Below are 17,806 nucleotides of genomic sequence, written 5' to 3'. Positions count from 1 at the left end.
TGATAGCTATAGTGTAAATATAATGCAGATGCTAGTGACCCATCCCTAAATCCTTCCTTGTTCCTGTCTCTTACTTCCCTCCCCTTGCTGTCCCTGGACCTCCCTTACCTACCCTGTGGCCTCTCCCTCCCGCTCTAATCATTCCCATCCTTCTTTGCCCATAATTTCCTATTGAGTGTCCTCTTGATGACTTAGAAATACATTGGGTCTCATTACAATAGTGGCGGTAAGCCAACAACAGCGCTGGTAGTGCTACCGGCGCGGATGTTACCATGCTGCCACATTACAATTTCTGCTTGCGGGTGCCGCTCTGCACGCCTGGTCAGACCAGGCGTGCAGAGCGGCACCCGCGAGCAGAACTGGATGGTAGCAACTCCAATTGGGACGTACCGGCTCCGGGTCCCGCGCAAGAGGAATTACCGGGCCCGCCAAGGTCGGAATGGCCGGATAATTCCGGTAATTCCCCTTTCGCGGGACCCGGAGCCAGACCCGAGTTTGGGGGTAGCCATGCCGCTATACACGGCATGGCTACCTCCAACCTTGTAATGAGGCCCATTGACGTTACTTGTCCTTTAAAGAAATGAACTTGCTCACTTGTTTGATAACAGTCATATTTAGGTATGATACGTTATAAATAATATTTCTTTTAACAAACAAAAGTTGAAGAAGGAATCTCTGCCCAAATTGCCAAATAGTTTCAACATTATTTTTTGCACTCTTAACTACTTTTCCTTTTGTGATTCTTCTGATGGTTTCTGGAGTTTTCCATGCCAGAATTCTAGGCACGTTTTGCTGGAACAGTCCTAAAATATCGCGCTAGATATTAACCTGTCCATCTAATTTTGTAGCCTGCACTCAAATCCCTCGCCTATTGCATGTAGAAACTAAGGGCCCGATTCTTGGAATTTTTAGTGTGGTGCAAAGTCACTTTGCACTGGCAACAAACACTCTGAATCACAGAGCGGTACAGAGCATATTTTTGCAGTGCAAAGTCACTTTGCACCTGTGCACAAGTGGTGCAAAAATACACATTGCACCGCTCTGTGAATCAGGGTGTTTGTTGGCAGTGCGCCTTGAAACATTTGTGTATAGGTGCATTATAAATGCCATATCATATCATATCATATCATATCATATCATATCATATCATGATGTGACTTTGCACCATGCTAGTAATTGTTTTAATCGTGCCCTAAGTATTTCTTACATCACCCTACATCACCCCTTTGCCTTGCAAAGATCCGCACAGCCTCTTCGGGAACTTTGACATTCACAGACATGGTTCACAAAATAGATCCAGTTTTTCGGGGAACATTAGTGTCAGCTGTTTGGATTCTCTCTCATGCCAGGTAGAGACTATTTGCAAGCCCAGGTGATATTCATATTACAGGCAACTTCATTAATTCAATTTCTAGTATTGAATTATCTCGTCACTTTGTTTTCACATCCCTTTTATCTTTAATGATTTGTATGGCTGATGACTGTTCTATATGTATTGTGATTCGAACTGGTTATATTGTCAAATAATAATTCATTTGATCCAAACGGTTCTGGTGTCAGATTTGTCAATTTTGATTTTATGAACAGTATAATAATTTTTTTGTAATGTAAAAAATGGATGTAGAAGAGTTGGTTGTTGTAAAGGAATGTGTTTTTTTTTTCTCTTTTGAATGCTGTTGAGTTGGTTCCAATCGGCAAAATAGCAACAAGCACCAGCTCTGGGGGCTTCACTGGGTCGGTAACGACCTAGGGGCCCACGTTATAGGCCAGAGCGCAGTGAGGGCCTTAAACCCAGGCCCTAGCACGATTACCCCTCCCCCCATTGAAACTCCCAAAACGGGTGCTTTTTACTATTAGCACAGCAAGGAGGAACAGCAATACATTTAGTGACTGAACTGGTCACGGAGAAAGTGCGACCGGTTATTTCACACAGAGGCATCCTCACTTAACATGGCCACCATGGTAATTTACGCCAGGGCTCTGTGTGGAGCCCCTCTTCCTTTTCCATAGCGGCCAAGAGTGGAGGGTGAGGTGCGGCTTGATGGCGCTGCACCAGATGAGTGGAGGCTGCCAGGGTATGCGGTGTGTGCTGGTGGAGAGTAGGGAGCAGGAGAGATATGGAATGCAGCAAACAGGGCTTGTTCCAAATGTATCCAGGACCCTATTATATAATATTTTGAGCAAATTAGAAAACTCTGCACATAAACCTTTTATTTTTTCAAAGCATTCAAGCTATTCACATTAGTTCAGTTGAGTACCCCGCTGAGGAAAGCTGGGTCATAAGCCACCAGTTAGAATGGATACTAATATTTTTGGGGGAAGGCTTTGGGGCATAGGTGTGTAGAGACCAGTGCACCAAGACAAGACTCACATTCTCGGGAATTTCGTGATTGGACGAACATTTTCGTAGTGCAAATACGTATTGTTTCAATGCATTTTGGTACCAGGACAATGTTTGCCCCCGTGCAAATACTTTGCAAGACAGCACTGAACTGGTTCAAAGGGTATTTGTTATGGAGCTTGGTGGACAAAGGCTTGGGCTAGAGGTGTTCTGTCCTGGATCGAACCCTCACAATCGTAGACCTCTTTTTTAGGGCAGACTTACTGGCTAACAAAAATGCCACACCTTGGCTTGGCAACATCACAGAGATGCAGCGTTCCCAGAGATGGCTCCGCGAAGAGTAGAAGAACGATGAGATAGTGCAGGCGCTTCCAAATCCACTTCATGCTAATCTGATGACGCAGGTGAGGCAATCACCAGACCTTAGAAATTCTGCCCAAGATTAATGTGATAGCCCTTTCTACAAGTGCACACTTTAGAGAGATCAGAGATTGTAGTTATGGTGAAGTTGCTAAACGCATAGAAAGAGCAGTTTTTGGGCATCTTATAACTTTGCTCACCCCCAACTCCCCAGACGAATCCTCACCAAACTTTCCAAAACCAAAGATTTTTGATTTTGAGCTATGAGACATACCCCGATCACCCTTCATTGTAGCGAGCATCTCTCGGTGGACAGGGGAGATATGTCAGAGATATGACCGGGCTTACTTATCTTGAAATTTGGGGAGCAGTCAAGCCAGAGGGTTGTAATTGGCTTCGGAAGCTACCAGAGGAGCCAATAATTGCATCAGACTCCATCGTATGTATTTAAATATGCCAGCATTTTCATAGCATATTCCCTTAGGTTGCCTCGTAGGTTCATATATAGGCCCGCATTTGCTTTAACACATTTTAAGTGAGTGCAGTTGCCTAATCGCCCTTCCATATCAATTAAACTAGCACAATTTTGTCTCGGGGGGATAGCTCAGGGGCAACGTGCTCTCCTTGTAAGCAAGACGACACGGAGCACCACAGGTTCGATCCCCGGGTCCGCGCTTAGAAACCTCTGGGTATTAAGCGCGTTATAAATAACCTATCCTATCATATCATATCATATCATATCATATCATAAATATGTTGGCCTTACTAGTTAAACACTGCATGCATTCAAGCAACGCAATGTCATTGACTAGCCTTAGATCAACCCAATATAGATCCATGCTGCTACTCCTCCCAGACTCCTGCTCCATTCCTCTAAACCTCTTCCTCCCCACAGCTCTCAACCACCAACATAAGATACCCCTAACGAACAACAGTATGATCAACCAAATTGACAAATGCAAAGCTGCTATCTTGTCAGCCACCTTGTGCCATATTCGCCCTTGTCCACTGACACTCAGAAACAGCAACCTTGCAACCAGAACTAGGTCTAAGAGAGACATCTTTATCAGCTCTGCCTCTACCATCCTTAGAAGAAATTCACTTCTAACTCTCAGAACAGCTCGCATCTGATCACACCAACCAAGTAACCTCCTGACTAATGCTAGGGCATTTAACAATAACATTCTAGGTGCCCTCATCAACACTAGATCCCCACCAGCCCATGCCCTAGACATCGGTGACATCATTACAGCACATACGCTTGACTTCTTAGCCATTACAGAATCTTGGCTCCATGCTGCTGCAGGCCCAGCCACTGCCCTCGCCGTCCCAGATAACTACTCCATCTGCAGGATGGACAGACCCTTAGCCAAAGGCAGAGGTGTAGCCATCATTGCTAAAAACTCTTTAAACATGGGAGAAACACCTATCACTCCTATCAAATCAGGAGAACTACTCTCTGTAAAAATGTCACTGGCTGCCACTGCCACATTGAATAACCACCTCATCTACAGACCCCCAGGGCATATACTCACCTTTGAGAATGATTTAACCCAAATCCTATCAACCAGCGCTAAACCAAAATCACAAACCATCATATTGGGTGATTTCAACTTAGGTGTCAATGACCCACTAGACAAAAACGCTCTATCACTGGCCAACAGTATGTCAGCATTCCGCCTCACGCACCAGAACCAGAATCCTACACACGTGAAAGGCCGTATCCTTGACTGGCTAGCAGATAGTAACTGCAATTCGACCATCACTTCAAACTCCCTGTGTCCATGGTCTGACCACCATTTTATACCATTCAATATCGATATCTTGATCAGCCGCACCAACTGCCTACAGCTAGCTCCGGCTGCCCCGTCAAGGAAAAAACAAAACATCACAGCCAATAGTCTACTTCAATTGATGCAACCCTTTTTAACATTACAAAACTCTAACAACTCAGATCCGACATAAATGACTAAACAATGCAACAAAATGATATTGGCAGCCATAGACAAATTAGCCCCCCTTGCCCTAGGCAAAGGCAAAAAAACAGCCCACAAAAATGGATGGTTCACTCCTACCTTAAAAACATTAAGAAATACCAAAAGAAAAGCAGAATCTCACTGTAACCAATCTCCTACTGAACTAAACAAACAAGAATTCAACAGAGCCACTTTGGAATACAAGCAACAAATCCTCCTAACAAAACGTTTGTTGTATAATGAAATGATCACTAGGGCTAACTCAAAAACTAAGAAACTGTTCTCAATCCTTAGAACATTAGAATCCCCGGTTCCACCAGTGGAAAGCTGCAACAAGGATGCAAACTGGTGCCTGAACATCCAAAATGCTCTCCAAGACAAAAACACACTACTACTGTCCAAAATTGAAGCAGAAAAAACTTAGTTAAACCTAATGGAACTTCCAGCAACCTTGCGATCATCCCAACTAACAATGAAGTATCACAAGTTGAATTTACAAAGGTCACTAATTCAGAAGTCCTCTAAATCATTTAAAGTCCAAAACCCTCAAGATGCCAGGGTGACCCTTGCCCGCCAACAGTCATTAAAGACTGTGCACCTCAACTCACTCCAATCATCACAAACCTGATCAGCGCCTCGTTCGAAATAACTGTATCCCTATGGACCTAAAGAACTCATGATATGATATGATATGGCATTTATAATGTGCCTATACACAAGTGTTTACAAAAGTGTATGAGTATTACCACTACTAAAAAAACACCTTCGACCCAAAACTACCTACCAGCTACCGCCCAATAACGACAGTACTCTTTCTATTGAAAATTCTGGACAGGGTAGCCTACATTCAAATAGAGAAATATCTTGAAGCTAACAATATACTTGGGTTATGACAGTCCGGTTTACGGCTGAAACACGGGATGGAAACAGCACTCCTGGACTGAAATGGATGACTTAAAAGATAGAGTGAAGTTAGCCTTACTCCTCTTCCTTGACCACTCGTCTGCATTTGATCTCGTGAACCATAACATCTTATGCAAACACTTGGTATCAGCAGCACATTTCTCCCCTAATGCCACTCAATGGATAAAATCGTTCTCAACAGATAGAACAACTAGAGTGTTCTCCCCCAAGGCTGAAGCACCACCCACTGTTGTCTCAAGTGGATTACCTCAAAGATCGTCTTTATCTCCAACACTATACAACATCTTTATGAAACCCCTTTTGACCGACTTCATGGTTTTGGTGTCACTTATACTAATTACGCAGATGACACCCAAATCCTCATACCTATCACTGGGAACCATGTCACAGACACTGCCACTTTCAATGCTATGTACCTAACCATCCAAGCTTGGATGTATCATCATGGGTTGTGCTTGAATGACGACAAGACTGAGTTGCTACTCAGAGGTTCCCAACTCCAGTTAGCCAAATTAAATGATGCTTTCAAATCTTTCAACATTGATGGTACCACTATCAAAGTATGCAATATCAAGTATCGCGGCTTGAAACACTTGTGTATAGGCGCGTTATAAATTCCATATCATATCATATCAATGACGTGAAAACCCTGGGTTTTTACTTGGACTCGTCACTTACACTGTCTAAATAAGTTAATGCGATTACGTTAGCTACATCTCAACTTGCAAACGTATTAATTCCTGCAGACCATTCTTGTCACCTGACAGCTGTATTGCGCTGACCAGAGCTCTTGTACTGACACGACTAGACTATTGTAAAGCCCTATATGCCGGTACTAAGAGCCACAATATCCAAAAACCTCAGGTTCTGCAGAATAACGCCCTTAGAGCGGCACTTAACATCCCCAGATCATCACATATCTACTCAACTAGACATAATCTCCATTGGCTCCCGGAAAAAGAATGAATCATGTTCAAAACGATCACCCTGACACACAAATGTCTTAACCGGGCGGCCCCAGCATACCTGGCAGACAAAATATCAAAACCTCATTCGATTAGGCCTACAAGAACAGCCTATCTGCACCTCCTCGCCATGCCAATATACAAGCTCCAGAAAGCGGGGGGGGGGGGGCAGCAGCTTTCCTACGCTTCCTAGCAAACAGTGTAATACCTTGCCTGTCCAACTTAGAGCACAAGAATCTTTTTGGATTTTACGCAAACAATTGGACATAACTCTTTACACAAAGTCTAAGTAACTAACACAACTCCTTCTAACATTTTAAATAATGTAATTGTAAATTAATGTAAATAGGCATTACCACTCAAAGAACTGTATCTATCATTGTTGAGAACTGTTGTATATATGTAACTATTGAACCAATTGTAACCTCTTCTGTAACTTTATCTTAAGAATAGTGCACAGATGCCTTTCATCTTGGCATAGAAGCAACAGAATAAAATTAAAATAAAATCAAATTAAAATAAATAATTAACCATTTGCAGCATGTCAAAAGAGTGACCTGGCTGGACGAGATAAGCCATATCTACTGGCAAGGTTATTGGTTGCGTTGAAGGGTTACTACTTAGCGTTCCTACCAGCAGCAGGTGCATTGGGGAAATAGAAAATGCACCCCTACTCAACACCATGCAGCTCCCGCGGGATACTCCAGGCGATCAACGATAGGGCACCAGGGCATTGGGATGCTGACCTTATGTTGTCACTTGGGGTTACTAAATTCATCATTTAAGCCTCTTGGGGTCTGCACATTTGAAAGGATGACATTTCGAACATTAATGTATAGATTATTTGAACTGTTTCCTGATTTCTGGTGAAAGTTATTTAATACTTGCTTGTACCGGAATTATGGACCTTACATTCCTTTTAACATAATGTCTACATATTAAGTCTGGGAGCGTTGGAGTAAGTCCACAGTGGACAAGCGTACATTTTAGTAAAATCTACTGGGATGGGAGCTACAGCCCAGCCCCACAGTGTGATGTAGTTACATTCCAATCATCTCGTGCACTTGTATGGGCTGAGCTCACACTTGGGGCCGATTACAGCAACTATGCACTGGACCAAGTGCAATTTTCCTCGGTGTTAGAATGATTGAAATGGTTGCACTCTTGCAAAAACCTTCTCCTTCCATGCATATTTACAACAGGGCAAAGTCTGCCCAAGTGATCATTTCAAATGTTATCAGCACTTAGGCAAACATTGCCCTGGTACAAGAATACATTGAAAATAAAAATAAAAAAATCACTAAGGAAATTCTTTTTTTTTAACTCTTTATTTTGATTTAATCAACAACATTACAATAATAACACAAGTTGAGCAGTTATAACTACCAAATAATCCATTCTATTTGTCATACATACTATAAGAGTTTCAAGAGAACATCTACAACTTGTACCCGACCACAAAGCCAATGATTACAATAACACACACAAGGACAACATACACCACAAGACCAAACACAGACCACACAATACCACCACAACCTTAACACCTAACCTCTAAGTAACTACAACATATTTATATTTCAGTACCCCAACCTACACTCAGCCATACAGATCATTAAAAGGCCCCCATCGTTCCAAGTACTCTCCCACCCGATTTTGTCTTACTGATTGAATTGTTTCACAGCTTGAAAGTGTTTATCCACTAACCAATTCTCTGTCTGGGGCTTCTTTCTTGTCTACCACACCTTCATGATTTGTTTAGTTGCCATCAGTAAAGCTTTACCAATCCAGCATTCTGGCATTTACCCTCAGTTGATGGAAGAATCACTGCCGAAGTACGCGGAAAGGAGATACTCTCAGCTGCATGCATTCTGTCTAGTACATCCCTCCAGAAATCCGTCTCTCTATTACATTCCCAAAGCATGGGCAATAATGTTCCCCTCATCTGCTGACAGCCCCAACACAGATCATTATCTATCAAACCCACCACTCTCATCCGCTTCGGAGTCCAATATGAATGGCCTAAAACCCGTTGATGAATATAACACAACTTCAGATCCATTTTAGCTTTCACCGCCACCCTCCAGACACCCACCGATACTTTCACTGAACCATCACTTTCTAAATCTCTAGCCCAGGCCAGTCATAGTTTCTCCCATGACTCCTTTATACGTTTCTCTATTGGCATTTACGGGGCGGAGTATGAAACAGTTCACACATTTTGGGCTTTCCAATCATTGGCACATTTGGCATCTGCTGCCTCTCAGCCATCACTTTTTCTAAAGCTTATATCTCCCATGTTCCCCTATTTCCCAATCCATACTACTCTACTAGCCCTGCAAAGGAAATCATTTTCTCATTCCTCCAAACATCTTCAATTTTCGGAATACCTCTGTTGGCCTAACCTCTCTTGTTTAGCATTTTGTTATCTAATTGTAACCCTGGATTAAGCCAAATTCTAATGTTGCTACCTTGAAAATTGGACTTGCACTGGTGCAAATCCTCTGGGATAATGCCACAGGTGTCCAGCTGATATGCGGGGAATAATGCAACCTTCCTGCTCCGCAGAGCTTTGCATGGTTGCAAGCGCTTGCCTTCCACTGCAGGATTGCTTAATGTGTTTGCAATGAAGAATAATGGTCTATACTAATCGGACAAATATTTGCACCCTTGCTCTTTCCCCTCTGCGTGTTGCTAAAGTTTTAAATGTGATGAGGGCGTGATTACTGTTTAGCTTGTAACAAATTCCAAACAACTGCCTTTCAATGATCCACCTGCGTTCGCTCAGAGGTCTTGCAAACATTCAGCAAAAATGCGTTCTGCTGCGGCACATTAGACGCCGTCGTCCTGAGCTTTTGCCATGGAGAGCTGTTTAGTGTCTCCTGTTCACACCTGGATCCGTGTTCCATAAACTGTGCACCGGCGGAAGTGCAGGTATGCACGGTATTAGCACTATAGCAAAAAGCGGATATGTGCCAAAAATGTATTCTCTCATTGCCTGTTGGCACCATTGCAATATGTTCCCTCGTAATAATAGGGCATTCTATGAGCACGAGGGCAAACCATGCCCTGGTGCAAACATGCAGTGAACGAATAGGCTTTTCTAAATAAGCTGCGAATCCTGGACATCTTTTCAGATGATCACCCACGCGACCCTGCTTACTGGCACTCAAAGGGACTTGACCTAGCACCATAAACAAGCAGGGGCAAAGCCAAAAGGCCTTGGCTGTCATAAGTCAAGTGGAGCCTCATAGGTCCCAATAATACCATCCTATGTCTGGTAGAGTCACCATATGGTAAAGAATAATGCCGCATGCACAGGTGCTGCTATTATATGCTAAGTGTTGTATTAAACACCTGAAGAAAGCCACACTAAGCCTGCCATAATAAACATATGTCAGGCATAGTCTCGCAGATGCTGCCATCATATGCCAAAAGCGGCATGAAACACGAAACGCCCCACTAATGCCATCATAAGCCTGGTTATATGTACACACACCCATATATATATAAATATATATTCGGTACGTGATCAAGCAACGGGACCGTTGCGAAACGCGTTGTACAAGGCAAATCTGTTTCTATCGATGCCTAAATAAAACTGGATATGAGAAATACATATGTTGTTGTGTGATGGGCTGACTTGAAGGAATTCTACGAATTGGCATATGGCTGTAACTTGACGAGTGCCGTTTTACTCTGGAAGAAGTGCGATTATATATATATATATATATATATATATATATATATATATATATATATATATATACATTTTGTTCTGCCTACGAGCTAGCGCAAGGCATAGTTAAGGTTATAACAAAGTCTCTGACGTTTCCCAAAATATTGCTATGCCATGGTTTTCTCTCGCTCTGTTCAGCTTTTCACCTCTAGTTATCTTCCCCTTTTCCCATGGTATTGTTAAGCCTTGGTTTTCTCTCACACTGTTCAGCTTTTCATCAATAGTTTCATGGAATTCACAAACGTTGTAGTTGCTTTGTTTCAAGGTGAACTTTGTTTCATAGTTTCTACTGTGATGAGTACATTGAGTAAGATGAGATTCCCCTGACTCCTCCCGGGCTTCCCGTTCTCCCCGTTACCTTCGTTCTTGAAGTGGAACCTGTTTGGAAACATTCTTCATCGGGATCCCTCTCTCAATTCTTGAGGCGCTGACGCCTTCCCTTCTCTGGCATCCTTCTCGTCTCATTCTTCCGTTTCATTATGGTGCTGCAGTGTTTCGGCTGCTCACCTGCACACAAAGTGACCTTCTCCTGCTGGTGGTGTTGGAGATATTGTTTCGACCAGCTGTCCCTGAGCTTGCGTATGAGATCTGCTCTCTCTTCATTCTCTTCTTCTTTTCCTTCCTCTGTACGCACACTCTTTAATGTCCTCGTCCCAGTGAATGAGCCATTCTGCATTAAAGGGACATGATCCTTTTGCATAAGATAAAGATATTCATTAGGAGTTTCCTAGTCCCAGTTCTGCTACTTAGTAGATTCTGGCATATTGAAACACCTCATGTAGACCATGGCATGTCTGGCTTGAGGGAGTTACTTGTCCCCAAAGGGAAAGTCTCTCCCAGTGATGTCCCACTTGCCTCTATCCCTAGGGAGGGTATTGGATAGCGGGCTCACCTCCCTAGCCTCACAGGAAGGGGCTCCCCCTTGGGGAGAATGGACACATTTTCTCGATTTGTCACAACACACAGAATGACTGTCCACCATTCAGCAAATCCCAATACCACATACAGAAAGGAAGACACTTCATTAAGGTGGATGTGCACTCATACACATCTGCCATTTACCTCTATCCCCTGTCAATATGAAAATATCCTTCCCTCAACACCAAATGTGGTGGAGTGATGGAGAGAGGATGCACTAAAATACTGTTGTCTGATTTTTAATGGTTGAATGTCAGTATTATGATTATTATATTAGTATTATTATTAGTATTATGATTATTCAATTACTACATTTCTTCTCCTGGTTCACAAATCTATTCACTGTAAAGCACCACCATATATATCCGCCTCTATCGATCTCTACAAGACTTCTCGTAATCTTGGCTCTGCCTCCTCGACTACCCTTGTGGAACTTTGCCCTCCCTGTGCTTCCTCTCGCTTCCACTCTTTCTCGTGTCTTGCTCCAATTGCATGGAATTCTCTTCCCCGTACATCTGAGAAATAGTCCACACCTATTTGTTTCAACACCAAAGTAAAAGCCTACCTCCTCGCCTCTGAGTTACCCTCTTAACCAACCTCTCATCGGACTTCTAGCTGATATTTTCCCTTGTCTCCAAACTGCCTCTGCACCTCACTTTCTCTGCCTTCAATCTAACACTTCATCCATCATGGTCACATTCATAACAGAGCTGGTCATACCGCCTACCTGCACTTTAAAATGTCTAATGTTCGTTGTATTTAATCTATGTATGCCCACTTATGCATTGTCCCTGGTGACTGTTCCATTTACACCCCTCTACAAACGGGTCAGAATGTCTCTTATGCTCATACCATTGTAAGAAACTCACTGCTTCCTGTCAAATCTGATTTTTGTCTATGGTATGTTGTTTTGTGATCAAAAAGCAATGCACCGCTCTGCATAAATAAATAAACAAATGTGACTTATACACCCACACAGTAGGCCTCACTACGAGTTTGGCAGTGTGGAAAAAACAGTGTTACCATTGTATTACCACTGCATTACCACATTGCCACACTACAGGTTTGGAGGTGAGGCAGAGGAAACACCTCCAGCAGAATGCTGGAGGTATTACCTCCAACTTACCACTCAAGAATGGCCAAATCGTAATACTGTTGAAATCCCCATAGATTTATCCACAATTAATGGGGACTAACACCTCCTACCACAATGTGTAGTTCAGTGGTTGTAGCACCATAGGAGTTACCAGTGCATTACCTCCGTATTACCACACCGCTAAACTACAAGTTTGGAGGTCAGGCAGAAGAAACATCTCCAGAAGAATACTGAAGGTAATTCCTCTGCTTTACCACCCAAACAGCCTCATTAGGAAGTTTGGTCGTATCTCAGCAGTAATACCACTGAGATACCACCAAACGGTATTACCGTTACCACCACTTGGTCTGGAGGTATTACCACTGGTGGTATTACCGCCAGATTACAAGTGGTGGTAGGTGGTGTTAGTCTCATTAATTGGAGTCCATAGGACTCCATGTGGATTTCAGTGCTATTACCACTGGCAGTATTACCACGCTGGTAATACCACTGATTTGCCCTTTTTTGGGCAGTAAGGCAGAGGAATTACCTCCAGCATTCTCCTGCAGGTGTTTCTTCTGTCTCACCTACAAACATGCAATTTGGCAGTGGGGTAATGCAGTGGTAACTCTGTTACCACTGCATTACCACTGTTTCTTACCACACGCCAATCTCGTAATGAAGCCATTCATTTCAAGTATCTGCTCAGTGCTGAAGTGTGTTTGCGTGTTCCCCTAACAGTACAGAAGAACTAATGCAAAGTATAGATACTTACCATTTCAATGTTGTCATTGCTGGAACTTTCCCATTCAAGATGACGATGGCCTGTTATGAATTGTCAATAGTCTCCCATTATACTGTAATTAGACCCCATGGGAAGTACCTACACTGTTGAATTCAAGGTAAAGCTGACCTGCAGTCTGAAGTGCTACAACCCACAACAACCTGCTATCACTCTCCCTTGAAAGTAAGCATTCCTGTTGTGAAGTGCCGGCTTCATCATTTGTCTATTAGACATCCTGGCTGGAGCTGTTACTCTCATTTCTGACATGCAACCCCCCCTCCCCCAGCCCCCCCAGCTGTTTGTTGGAAGCCTAGGAAAGTAAGCAGAAGGGCCTTGCCCTCTGTGTCCTTTTGACCATGGCTTCAATATGTCTTGCATCACAATGAGATGATTAAGTTCCAGACATGGCCGCCATGCCCACCCGGTGTAGTGAACACCCCTTCTCCTGCTGCCTCTCCTTTCTGTGCCGTGCCTCATGAAATACACTTGTGTCCCCTGATCAATCTGATCAATTTGGACCAATTATACACATATCTCCTCCACCTTGTTTCTTCCCAAACCTTTCAGAGCATTTTATCTATCCCTTGTCCTCATCCCAACTATCTAGCCATCTAGCTGCACCCTACCACTACGGAATGTTCTATCATACTCTTTGACAGGCAAAAAGTGCTTTGACGCCATTGCCAATGGCAGGAGGTGCTATACTAATGCAAGATAACATCTAGCAGCCTCATCGAGAGGCGACAGTACCAATGGGTGATGGCGATGACATGAAGGACCCCACAGGTACTTTTCACCACATCAGTTGCCTGTCACAATGATCCCCTAGATGCTTCATTACCCCCCCCCCTCCCCTACAGCTCAATAGCTGGTGGGCTCCTAAAGTCAGTCTTGCTCATTGCAGCAGAGGTCTGTTTGCTTTGAGGTTATTAAGCTTGACAACCTTACCAATAGGCAAGAGGATTTCAAGCAAATCTACAGGACCATTCCAGTAGCTTTGGGTTTTCACCCTAAATTACTAGGGTAATCCAGGCGTGGAAGCCTTGCTCACTGTTCTTAGAGAGTCACAGCTGCACCTCACTGGCGAGGCCCAACAAGCCTGAAACACGTGTCTGGGGTTGCGTGTTGGTACTCTTGTTCAGAGGAGAATTGCCTAGCAATTCGGTGCTGGACTACCCTTGGGCAGGACAGACTGATATATAGTGGGAATTTCTCTTCTGTGAAAGGATGGTGAGCTAAAGACTCTCATTGAGATTCTAACCCAGGGATATAGGCTGGTAGTAGAGAAACTCCCAGCACCCCCCTTACTTATGGATTCCATAGGAATTCATTACATGAAAATCTCATGCAGTCTGACAACAACACTCACTGATGAGGAGGCGGGCGAAGACTGTATGAAGGAAGGCCTAACTATGCTCCCAGCTCATCCTCCATCTGGAGAGGCACGTTAAATGGAGGCGTAAAGGACGCCTCACTTTCGATCCTCCATTTAATGAATCAACATGTTTAATGAGTCTGTACAAATATTATTCATGGAGATGCGTGGTTTAGTCTGAAAACAATCTCACTGACGCCCCAAAGTTAAAACGCTGACCTCATCCCCCTACCTACACATGTTTCCAGTCCGCCAATGCACACCGAAGTGCCGGCAACTGGCTGTGAACCCTTGCACATTCAGCAATTCCTTCCTGCTCCTCCTTTTGTGTCGCAGGAACGTTTGAGGCAAGGACTGCGGGCATAGTTTGCGAGGCATTATGTGTGCATTTTAGAGTGCACTCCGAGGTCTTAGTAAATGTGTTCCTACGCGTATAAGAGTCATTATGCCTGACATTTAATGCATTTTCCTCAGGGTGTTGGTCTGCGTTCATGTGTGGGTGCGCGTGAGAATGCAGTCAGTGGTGCACGCTGGGAACTGAGGTACCCCAAAATGCACCCATTCGCTTCAAATTAAAAACGTACTGGCCTAACTTTAAGACCAGTCCGGCTCCTGCTTGAACGTTCATAAACTGACGCATTAGACAAAATAGAAAGAGGAGACTGTCACCTTGTCTCCATGACTACTCACACTTTCCTGAAGAGGATTTTCGTTTTTGTTCAGAAAATATAGTATTTTTTTCAATTTTGTTTTGTATTAATATACAGCAAGAACCAGGCCCAATGGGTGTTGGAGTGCGGAACGGAGATGAGAACAAAGTCATATTCAAGGGTGTATATGGTGAAGTAAGGTTGCGTGTGCGGCTTAGCAATAAGGGTGTATATGGTGAGGTAAGGTTGCGTGCGCGGCTTAGTAATAAGGGTGTATGTGGTGAAGTAAGGTTGCGTGTGCGGCTTAATAAAGGTGTATGTGGTGAACTAAGGTTGCATGTGCGGCTTAGTAATAAGGGTGTATGTGGTGAAGTAAGGTTGCGTGTGTGACTTAGTAATAAGGGTGTATGTGGTAAAGTAAGGTTGCGTGTGCGGCTTAGTAATAAAGATGTATGTGGTGAAGTAAGGTTGCGTGTGCGACTTAGTAATAAGGGTGTATGTGGTGAAGTAAGGTTGTGTGTGTGGCTTAGTAATAAGGGTGTATGTGGTGAAGTAAGGTTGCGTGTGCGGCTTAGTAATAAAGGTGTATGTGGTGAAGTAAGGTTGCGTGTGCGACTTAGTAATAAGGGTGTATGTGGTGAAGTAAGGTTGCGTGTCTGGCTTAGTAATAAAGGTGTATGTGGTGAAGTAAGGTTGCGTGTGCGGCTTAGTAATAAAGGTGTATGTGGTGAAGTAAGGTTGCGTGTGCAACTTAGTAATAAGGGTGTATGTGGTGAAGTAAGGTTACGTGTGCAGCTTAATAAAGGTGTATGTGGTGAAGTAAGGTTGCATGTGCGGCTTAGTAATAAGGGTGTATGTGGTGAAGTAAGGTTGCGTGTGCGGCTTAGTAATAAAGATGTATGTGGTGAAGTAAGGTTGCGTGTGCGACTTAGTAATAAGGGTGTATGTGGTGAAGTAAGGTTGTGTGTGTGGCTTAGTAATAAGGGTGTATGTGGTGAAGTAAGGTTGCGTGTGCGGCTTAGTAATAAAGGTGTATGTGGTGAAGTAAGGTTGCGTGTGCGACTTAGTAATAAGGGTGTATGTGGTGAAGTAAGGTTGCGTGTCTGGCTTAGTAATAAAGGTGTAGGGGTGAAGTAAGGTTGCGTGTGCGGCTTAGTAATAAAGGTGTATGTGGTGAAGTAAGGTTGCGTATGCGACTTAGGAATAAGGGTGTATGTGGTGAAGTAAGGTTGCGTGTCCGGCTTAGTAATAAAGGTGTATGTGGTGAAGTAAGGTTGCGTGTGCGACTTAGTAATAAGGGTGTATGTGGTGAAGTAAGGTTGCGTGTGCGGCTTAGTAATAAAGGTGTATGTGGTGAAGCAAGGTTGCGTGTGCAACTTATTAATAAGGGTGTATATGGTGAAGTAAGGTTGCGTGCGCAGCTTAGTAATAAAGGTGTATGTGGTGAAGTAAGGTTGCGTGTGCGACTTAGTAATAAGGGTGTATGTGGTCAAGTAAGGTTGCATGTGCAGCTTAGTAATAAAGGTGTATGTGGTGAAATAAGGTTGCGTGTGCGGATTGGTAATAAAGGTGTATGTGGTGAAGTAAGGATGCGTGTGCGGATTAGTAATAAGGGTGTATGTGGTGAAGTAAGGTTGCGTGTGCGGCTTAGTAATAAAGGTGTATGTGGTGAAGTAAGGTTGCGTGTGCGGCTTAGTAATAAGGGTGTATGTGGTGAAGTAAGGTTACGTGTGCGGCTTAGTAATAAGGGTGTATGTGGTGAAGTAGGATGCATGTGTGGCTTAGTAATAAAGGTGTATGTGGTGATGTAAGGTTGCGTGTGCGGCTTAGTGATAAGGGTGTATGTGGTGAAGTAAGGTTGCGTGTGCGGCTTAGTAATAAGGGTGTATGTGGTGAAGTAAGGTTGCGTCTGCGGCTTAGTAATAAGGGTGTATGTGGTGAAGTAAGGTTGCGTGTGCGGCTTAGTAATAAGGGTGTATGTGGTGAAGTAATGGTGCGTGTGCCGCTTAGTGATAAGGGTGTATGTGGTGAAGTAAGGTTGCGTGTGCGGATTAGTAATAAGGGTGTATGTGGTGAAGTAAGGTTGCGTGTGCGGCTTAGTAATAAAGGTGTATGTGGTGAAGTAAGGTTGCGTGTGCGGCTTAGTAATAAGGGTGTATGTGGTGAAGTAAGGTTGCGTGTGCGGCTTAGTAATAAGGGTGTATGTGGTGAAGTAAGGATGCATGTGTGGCTTAGTAATAAAGGTGTATGTGGTGATGTAAGGTTGCGTGTGCGGCTTAGTGATAAGGGTGTATGTGGTGAAGTAAGGTTGCGTGTGCGGCTTAGTAATAAGGGTGTATGTGGTGAAGTAAGGTTGCGTCTGCGGCTTAGTAATAAGGGTGTATGTGGTGAAGTAAGGTTGCGTGTGCGGCTTAGTAATAAGGGTGTATGTGGTGAAGTAATGGTGCGTGTGCGGCTTAGTGATAAGGGTGTATGTGGTGAAGTAAGGTTTCGTGTGCGGCTTAGTAATAAAGGTGTATGTGGTGAAGTAAGGTTGCGTCTGCGGCTTAGTAATAAGGGTGTATGTGGTGAAGTAAGGTTGCGTGTGCGGCTTACTAATAAAGGTGTATGTGGTGAAGTAAGGTTGCGTGTGCTAATTAGTAATAAGGGTGTATGTGGTGAAGTAAGGTTGCGTGTGCGGCTTAGTAATAAGGGTGTAT

The sequence above is a fragment of the Ambystoma mexicanum genome, chromosome 8, assembly GCF_040938575.1.
Source record: "Ambystoma mexicanum isolate Mex_15411 chromosome 8, UKY_AmexF1_1, whole genome shotgun sequence".
In the NCBI taxonomy this organism is placed as follows: domain Eukaryota; kingdom Metazoa; phylum Chordata; class Amphibia; order Caudata; family Ambystomatidae; genus Ambystoma; species Ambystoma mexicanum.
Note: the sequence above shows the minus strand (reverse complement) of the source record.